Raw genomic sequence first — 10,000 nt, forward strand, 5'->3', positions numbered from 1 at the left:
ATATATATATGACAAGCTTCTTTCAGTTTCTCTCAACCAAATCTACTCACAAGGCTTTGGTCGATCCGCGGCTATAGAAAACACTTGCCTGGGACTGAACGCGGAACCATGTGGTTGGTAAGCAAGCTACTTACCACACAGCCACTCCTGCACCTATACCATTCGGTATATTTTGTAGTGATGGCCTGCTCCTCTATCGCGAAATGTTTGCTTCAATCTTCCATTCATACCAGATTCATTACGAGACCAGTTTATCAATTTATTTAGTGAGTTAGTTAATTAGTTAGTTAGTTAGTTAGTTAGTTAGTTAGTTAGTTAGTTAGTTAGTTGTCAGCGGGTCAGTTAGTTAGTAAGAGACATCTTGCTTAATGCAATGCCGGTCACGTAAGGCCATGCCATTACTAACGCTCCTCCGGACACTTGCTCACGGCCTCATTTGGGCACCATGTAAAGGTCCGATCTTAATATTACTCTATCGATTAGCTGTTTGAAGTCAAATCCGTTTTCATGTAAGAATTTTGTTGCTGTAGATACATATAATCGATTCGGTAATATTTTTTATGATAGTTAATTAGAGAATATTTGTGAATTAGAAGGGTTAGTGAGCAACTGTAATATCTACTTTCTTGTATTCCTCTCTCTCTCTCTCTCTCTCTCTCTCTCTCTCTCTCTCTCTCTCTCTCTCTCTCTCTCTCTCTCTCTCTCTCTCTCTCTCTCTCTCTCTCTCCCTCTCCCTCTCATACGCTATAATCCCGTTCCACCTTCTTTCCACAGTCAGTCTGCAAACACAATCTATGGGTACCAGGCTTACTATATACTTTCTTTTATTTCTTTATCTTTTATTTTTTTACTTGTTTCAGTTATTGATTGCAGCCATGTTGTATCGCCGCTTTCAAGAGATTTTAGTCAAATACACTGAACCTTGTGCCTACACCATCGGTTTCTTTTGCCGCACTGTAAAGTTACGGTGACGTAAACTAACCAACACTGGTTGTCTAGCGGCGGCAGGACAAACACACGCGCACACACACACGCACGCACACACACGCACACAGACGCACACACACACACACACACGCACACAGGTCTACAAAATACACTTACAAGGCTTTGGCTAGCCCAGAGCTATAGTAGAAGACACTTGCCCAACGTCTAGTGCAGTGAGACACTAAATCCGAAACCAGGTAGTTGACAAGCAACCCTCTTTCCACGCAGCCATGTTTTTCTCGTATGGCGTATCTTCTACTATAGACCCAAGCTGGTCAAAGCCTTGGAAGTGGATTTAGCAGACACAAATATATACATAGAACGAACAACTTCAGAATATCTATAAATTGTTCCTTGAGGGGTCTTTGTCTACGTTATAACATTGTATATAAACGTATAGTAACCACAACACATGTTATCTCAAGAACTTACGTTGGATTATCGATCGGCTCTAAGCGCCGATTCCTTGCACAAATTACTCCTTCTTGAGCACTGACTGTAAGCAATCTTCTCCCCTGGCCCCCTATACTCGCTAGCTCAAAGCGGAGGGCATTCTTTACGACATTTCCTGGTTTGTAATTGATTTTGGAATGCTGTAAATGGGAAGTTCACTACCATGTCTTTTATGCTGCCGTGAGTCCTCCGAACTATTTCGTGAGAATGAAGGCCTCGTTGTTAATAGGTTCTATGATGTAATTTCTTCCTGTAGCCATCAATATTACAAAACTCTTTCATATTGCTATGAATCATTATCTTCTAACGGAATTGGTTTTTCGTATTCACTTCTCTTCCTCTTCGCATTTAGCACACTTATTCCTTAATACTCATTCTCTACTGAACTTTTCTTATCTATTGCACTTGGAGAATTTCTCGTCCTTTACAGACAACGACTCGCTCTTTTCCTCGTCTCTTCCCTCTCTTATTAATTCGCCAGTATGTCTAGATGCCTCGACTTTCCGACTCCCGTATTACTAATTTCACTCTATTTAACTCATACATTTTACAATGCTTATATTTTAACCCAGAGAGTGTTTCTATAATCTTTTTGTTACCCCCGCCCCACCCCCACTGCCGGTTTGCTATTATTAATTCGTTGGTGTTTTTTTCTTTCAGAACTAACATACCGAGTTCCATTTCTCTCGCTTTTAATCTTATGGCCATTGAATTGCTTTTCAACTGCACTCCTTTGCTTCTTTTATCAACGTTTGTTATATCTTGTTCTGATAGTTGAACATCTTATATTAATCGATTACCTCCTCTACACCCCTCTACCTTCCTTCCCTCCTCCGTCCCTACCTTCATACTTATGATAACTCCTCCTCTACTTCCCTCTATCTTTCTAATTTATGGAACTAACATATATTCATATGCATTACCCCTACAATCCAATTGCCCGGCTCTTGTGTAGAGGTTATCGGAATTTAGTTGCACAGTGTTATCAAAACCCTTGATCGTTGATACTCTTATATTTTGCTTGTATGTATATCTACAACATTGATTCGGTATTGGACTTCATTGCATAATACCTATAGTTTTTATATCAACAGTTATCGATTGTACGAAACAGCTGTAAGAAATAAAAACTTCTCTACAGGATATAAATTTTATGTGCAAATTTCCATAGAAATACATTCCTTATGCTTATTGTTATTTGCCTGTCCTTCTAATAACATTACCGCTCCCGGATCATCGTACTTAGAGCCGAGTTTTCTACATCCAAACTAAAGCTGAAGAAGAAGACCAAGCGTAATATTCGACTTCCTCTTAGCAATACTTGACGACTATCTTAATCATGCTTACATAAACATTTTATGACCCATTCTTAATATTTACACACTCACACACACACATGTTTATATGTATAATGTATATATATATATATTATTTAATGAATACATAAAACAACCAAGAAAATAAATATATACTATGCGTTCGAGTTTCGTTTCTCCCATTGAAAGGTAATATAATATTAAAATTTAATTATATTTTTCATATTATCATTATTATTCATATTATTTTTATTCATATTATTATTATTATTATTATTATTATTATTATTATTATTATTATTTATCTATTTTTCTTATTGTCATCGTCATCATCACCATCATCATCATCGTCGTCATCATCATCATCATCATCATCATCATCATCATCATCATCATCATCATCATCATTATTATTATTATTATTATCATTCTTCTTATTATCATTACTATTTTCTTTCGCCTCCATTGTATATTGGTCTTGTTGCTTTTTTCTTTTCCGTAGGCCTGGTGGCGAGAGGTTGGGTGGGGGTGTGGTGAGGGTGGGGGAGATGATTGTTTTTCTGTTTATTTCTGCTTTGTTGCAACCTAATCTAGAATTGATAAGAAGAATACATGGTTATATTTTAAAATTAAGTGTGAATAACGCAGACCGAAACGGCAGACGAGTGATATGCACATACATAAATATTCGTAGCCATACACAGACTTACATATACACATACACACACATATAAATATATGTGTGTATGTGTATACGTATATACGTTTATATATAAATTGTTTCATACGTATATATATATGTACATATATACACACACATTTATACATATGCATGCATATATACATATATATATACACACACACACATATATATATATATATGTATGTAGGTAGGTATGAAAAAGTATGACAAAGCGATTGGCTGATGCAAATAATATATACATTGAATATGATATATTGATTATGCAAATAATGCTGTTCTAGTGATGGCTTTTTTTCAAAGAAAAAAACTTACATAATCGATGGCCATGGGAAATTGATTATTTTGATCATAGAACGCATTTGTATACATACATAAATATTTATGTATACATACATAAGTACCTACATATGTGTACATATGTGTGTATATATATGTGTGTGTGTATGTTTATGCATATATATTTGTATATTGATATGTATATACATATGCATATTTATTTATACAAATATGCATGTATTTTTTATGTACGTGTGTAAATATATCTACTTATATATACATATACTTATATATACGTATAAACACACACATATGAATATATATTATGTATACTTACATGTGTTTATTCATTTATATAATATAGTCGCATATACATATGCTCGTGTGTGTAGCCAGCAATAAACTAGAACCCCTTAAACACGTATATCCTTGCGAGAATAAGAACCCCTTCGAAGGACAATCACGCAATAACAATGTGTGGTATAGTATACAGAACAAGACCTGTATAATCCAAGAAACCTTGAACAAGTTCAGCCCTACGATGACTAATAATTCAAAGAAGGAAATATCATAACCCCAAGAACACAAAATACAAAGAGTACATAGCCAACAAGCGTGTCAAATTTATGCGCTCATCATCAGCTGCTTAGCGGACATCGTTCTGGTTTTGACACCTGGGCAGTGCTATTCAAACCAGCGATGTTAACAGCGTTAAGAATATAAACGCTACCAAGGAAATTGTTAAACAAGAAGTAAGACCGAAACATCAGTACAATGTCTTCATTACGTATGCAACTGCTAGCTATTACAGAGAACAAATACAAACATCAAATATGAAACATTTATCATTTCATACATAAAGTTATGAAGAACAGATTTTTTTTTAATGCAACAGTGTAATATGTGTGTATATCAAACGTAGAAGGACAAGGTTTTTAACAGTTCTTTGTTTCCTCTGAGTTTCGTGATGCAGTATTGCAAACCAACAGTTTGCTTTTGACTGTAAAAGCAATATACTGTATAGAGGGGGCGGGGGGCGAAACTCGCAGTTAAAGACTGTTGAAAAGTAATATCTGGTACTTACTATATTTATTTAACTCTTTTTATGTGCTGTGTACCATCTCATCACGCCTAAATATATGTATATGTGAATGTACATAGACAGACAGACAGACAGACAGATAGATAGATAGATAGATAGATAGATAGATAGATAGATAGATAGAAAATAGATATGGGTATAGATATAGATATAGATATGTATGTGTGTGTGTCTGTGCTTTGGGATGTGTATATATGATCGGCAATGTGTGAAGCTAAGTTATGTATATAATGTCCGTGGTTGTTCTTCCCTTAAATATTTTAATTAAGAGGTTGTTTTTTTTTTACTTGATTCCTCTATATTCTGTAGAAAGGCAAATGCTTTTAGGCAAAGTATAATATAATACACAAGAAAGTTGAAACACTTTAGTAACAAATTGAAATTTGTTAGACTTAAACATAAATCACAAATAAGATGTTAGACAACAGAAATGTGAGTATCTTATGAACAAAATGGCTAAACTAAATATGAATGCACTGATTGATCATTGCATCATTTTATTCTTTTGTCTATTTCAGCAACCTGTAACCTGTACTGGAATGGTATTTTGAATTTCTTAGCACAAATTGTAACACATTTCTTTGTTTGACAATTCATTTTACAAAACTATTTGACACATCTCACCCAAATTTCGTTTGATTATATTACAGCTGACCTGAGTGAGATTTTTTTGTCTATTGTGATGTCTTCCTTTTCTAATAAAAGTGAATTGCACACAGGAATCAGTAAACTAGCAGTGAATTGTTTAAGACCGTTTAGGCTTGGATCTTAATCAACCGAAACAGATTTCCCTGATGGTCATCGATGATAACAGCAAAATAATGTTTTTTTATAAACACAAAGCTTGAAATTTTTCGAGAAGGGGCCAGTTGATTACGTCGACACTAGGATCCAACTAGTACTTGTTTTATCAACTCCGAAAGGATAAACGATTAAATCGACACCGGTGGCATTTGAAATCAGAACGTAAAGCCAAAAGAAAAGCCGCGAAGAATAACGATTCTGCTAGCTTGTCAGCCGTGACGCATGCCAAAATAATGCTAGTGACTTCACGTTCGACGTCACATTCGGAATAGAACTCTATACGCTGGTAATACGCTGGAAGCTGCATGTATGTAGACATCCGAAAAACATCAAGTGTGGTTTCTTATTTTTTGTGAAACATTTTATAATGCATTTCTATATCGAACTGTGAATACACATGCACACACACACACACACACACACACACACACACACAACCCCTACACCCCACACACATACATATAAACGTAAGTATGTATACATATACATATGAATAGATGATATTTAAAGGTGGTTTATATCGTGATGATGGGTTAATTGCCATCAATGGTATTAACCTTGAACCTTAAACAGAACAAAGAAGGCTAACTCCTCAACATTTTTAGAGAGCTCTTATTTCACGTCATGGTACATTCTAATGTTAGGATATGACTTTAATTCGAAACGATGGCTTGCATTACCCAAAAGAAAACCTGAGGAACTGCTCCATTACATTAGTAAACGATCGAACTAGTAATGCTATACCGAATGCCAAGACAATTTATTTTCTCTTTTCGTGTCATTAAGTGTATTGCTGTAAAACATTTAGTAAGGCTAGTTCAAATAATAATAATGATGCTGTGATTGATTTGATAATATCATAATATTATAGCTTTGTGGTTTTCTCATTATTTTTATAAATTCTAGTCTAACAGACCAGTAACTATAAGACAGTCTTTGACATTTTGCAAATATTTGGTGTGTGTGTGTGTGCGTGCGTGCGTGCGTGCGTACGTGTGTGTGTGCGAGAGAGAGAGAGATAGTGTGTGTGTATGTGTGTGTGTGTGTGTGTGTGTGTGTGTGTTTGTGTGTGTATCTAAAAGAAAGAAAGAAAGAAAGAAAGAAAGAAAGAAAGAAAGAAAGAAAGAAAGAAAGAAAGAAAGAAAGACATGCGTGTGTGTGTTTATGCGTGTTTGAATGGCTATGTGTCTTCCAGGTTATAATTGTTTTAGTTTCCACACACAGTCTTAGATCAAATCACTTGTCAGACATGCTCGTCTCCGAACATATACAAGAAATAATGTGTGTGTCTGTGGTTGTGTTTTTGTGTGGTTGTGTGTGTATGTGTTTAGATAGATAGATAGATAGATAGAGAGAGAGAGAGAGAGATAGATAGATAGATAGATAGATAGATAGATAGATAGATAGATAGATAGATAGATAGATAGATAGATAGATAGATAGATAAACATACATTCATACATATGCGTAAGTATGCATGTACATAAGTGTATGTCCTGTAAGTGTTTACGTTTGTGCTTGTAATAAGCGTATCCTTTAGATCCCATAAACATATCACTTCGGCAAAGTGAAACAGAGAGAGAGAGGGGGGAGAGAAAGAGAGAGAGAGAGAGTGATTAACAAAATAAATACCAGACAGCAAAAACGGAAATGCTGTTATGGATGCAATCGACGAAACTCGTTAGGGAAATGCCCCAGCATGACCAGGGCCCAACAACTGTAACCTGCAGAGAAAAAACATAACGTATACAGATATTAGAATTCTAATTATAGACTCCGCTCTCTTTACAACAGAATGGCTTACAATTTGAGGTTTCATGTTGAAAATATTTCGAAATTTCAAAAGTATATTTCAATGCGTCCATTGCTTTGTTCGACATAGTTTTTGAAAATTTAGTTTCGCATTGAATTAAATCTAAATTTGATATTCTTATTCTTGTTATGCTTGTAATGGAAATGTAACTATTTAAAGGCTATTTTAATGTTTAAATTAGAAATAACGATGTCTAGATTCAAAGAAGATGATAGGAAGGCTTGGCTTGTTTGATTTCGTGTTTACAATTTTTAAAGAAATCATTTTACGATGTCTACTATTTTGTATACCGCATAGAAATAAAGCTGCTTAATTCTAAATACGATTTTGTTTACGTATATATGCATACGTACAATAAACATACATACATACATACAATTATGGGAATATGTTAATGTATATATATGTATATATATATATACACTCTCACACACACAAACATACATATATATACAGCACACATATAATAAATGCACGTATATATGTATGCATGCTTACATATATATATATGTGTGTGTGTGTGTGTGTGTGTGTGTGTGTGTGTGTGTGTGTGTGTGTATACATTCTTATGTGTGTCTATATTCATAGAATATGCCCATATACATTCAAACAGCCATAGATATATATAAACGTATGTGCGCGTACGTCTATGTGTATGTTCGTGCGTCTATGTGTTTGTACGTGTACGTGTGTTGTGTGTTTGTGTGTGTGTGCGTGTGTGTGTGTGCGTGTGTGTGTGTGCGTGTGTGTGTGTGTGCGTGTGTGTGTGTGCGTGTGTGTGTGTTTATGTGTGTATGGTTGTGTAGTGAGGGAGTTGAGTTCGTAACCAAGTGGTTCCGGGTTCAGTGCCTTCACGCAGCATGTTAGGCAATTACCATCTACTAAACACCCACACCGACCAATGTCTTGTGAATTTAGTTGACAAAACCTGTGTAGAAACTCACTATGTGCGCGAGAGGTGGAGTGTATGCCCGTATGTCTTTATTTCCCTCCGTTTGACAACCGATTTTGGTTTGTTTACGTCTCTGTAGCTTAGTATTTTATTTCAGCAAAACAGAGTTATAGAATTGATACCTACCCTTACAAAAATCAAGTGGTGTGATTTGATTTGATCGCTTAACTCCTTCAAGTTGTGGTCGTAGTCCAATGACTGAAACAAGTAGGAAATAAAAGATGCTTATAACTAACCCTCATCGTTGATAAGTTAAAGACAGATTAAGCGTGAAACATCTTAACCACAATAATCTTTAATCTCTTATCTTTAGCCTGTTTCAGTTATTAGTCTGTGGCTATGTTGGGACACCACGTTACAGAATTTTCAGTCGAATGAATCGAGCCGTGCTTATTATTTTTTTAAAGCCTGGTACTTATTCTATCGGTCTCTTTTGTCGAACTGCAAGGACTTAAACACACCGACAACGATTGTCAAGCGGTGGTGAGGGACAAAAACAGACACAAAGACACATATACGCACACTAACACGCGCACGCGCACACTAACACGCGCACGCACGCACATGTAAGTGATAAAATCCTTCCCGAGTTATATAAAGTCATGGGGCTGTTTTCCCGGTTTCCATAGCGCAAATATTCCCTACCTGGACGGGATTCCAGTCTGTCGAGGGTTACTCATTTTTTTCCGGCTGATTGGATTGGAGCCACGTGAACCGAGGTGTTTTGCTCAAGAACACAACGCATCACAATCTTTACCACTATGAGTGCCACACCCTAACCATTAAGCATGCGCTTCCACAAGCAGAAATATACACACATACAGAATAAGTGAGAGAGAAGATGAGCGGGGGGGAGTGAGAGACTGGGAGAAACATTTAGAGGTCTTACGTCAAATGAGTTCTGTCTGTGGGTTTGTTTGTGGAGTTGTTAGCTAACTCCTCCTACATCGTCTTATCGATTTGATAATACTTCACACATGAGTAAAACTCATGTCTGGAAACCTCATGGCATACTCAAATTTTTGAAGAAATCGATAATAGGGCCCCTGGAAGGGATCCTTATATATATCTAACATACTTTATTTTAAAAGCAAGGGAAATAACCCATTCGCCATTGGAAGGGGTCCTTATATATAGCCATTTTCCTAAATTAGTTGGTATAAATCAACTTGAGCTTGTTTATTTCTTTGTATTTGAACTGTTAGAGTCATTTTTGCAATTTATCCAGTACAACCCTTAAACAAGTAAAAAGTCTTTTCCTAAACAATAGATCCACTTATTTCGGTTAGTGACATATTCACGAATATACCAGCACTAGCGCCCCAAAGGGTAATATTCTCTGGGAACACACATAAGCCCTTTTTAGAGTTATTTACTTTGCATTGTTATTATCTCATATCTGATTAGCCTGTTGTTACGTAACATGATTCACGATTTTGGTATACATACCTTATTAGTATTTCCTCCTAAGTTGTATATATTTTCAGAGCGCATTAAAGCCCTTTTCGGGGCTACTTTATTTGAATTCTTACTATCGGGTAACTAATTTCATAACTGACTTCACAATTTGAGTATTCATAACTTATTGGGAATT

This window comes from Octopus bimaculoides, chromosome 7, assembly GCF_001194135.2.
Source record: "Octopus bimaculoides isolate UCB-OBI-ISO-001 chromosome 7, ASM119413v2, whole genome shotgun sequence".
In the NCBI taxonomy this organism is placed as follows: Eukaryota; Metazoa; Mollusca; class Cephalopoda; order Octopoda; family Octopodidae; genus Octopus; species Octopus bimaculoides.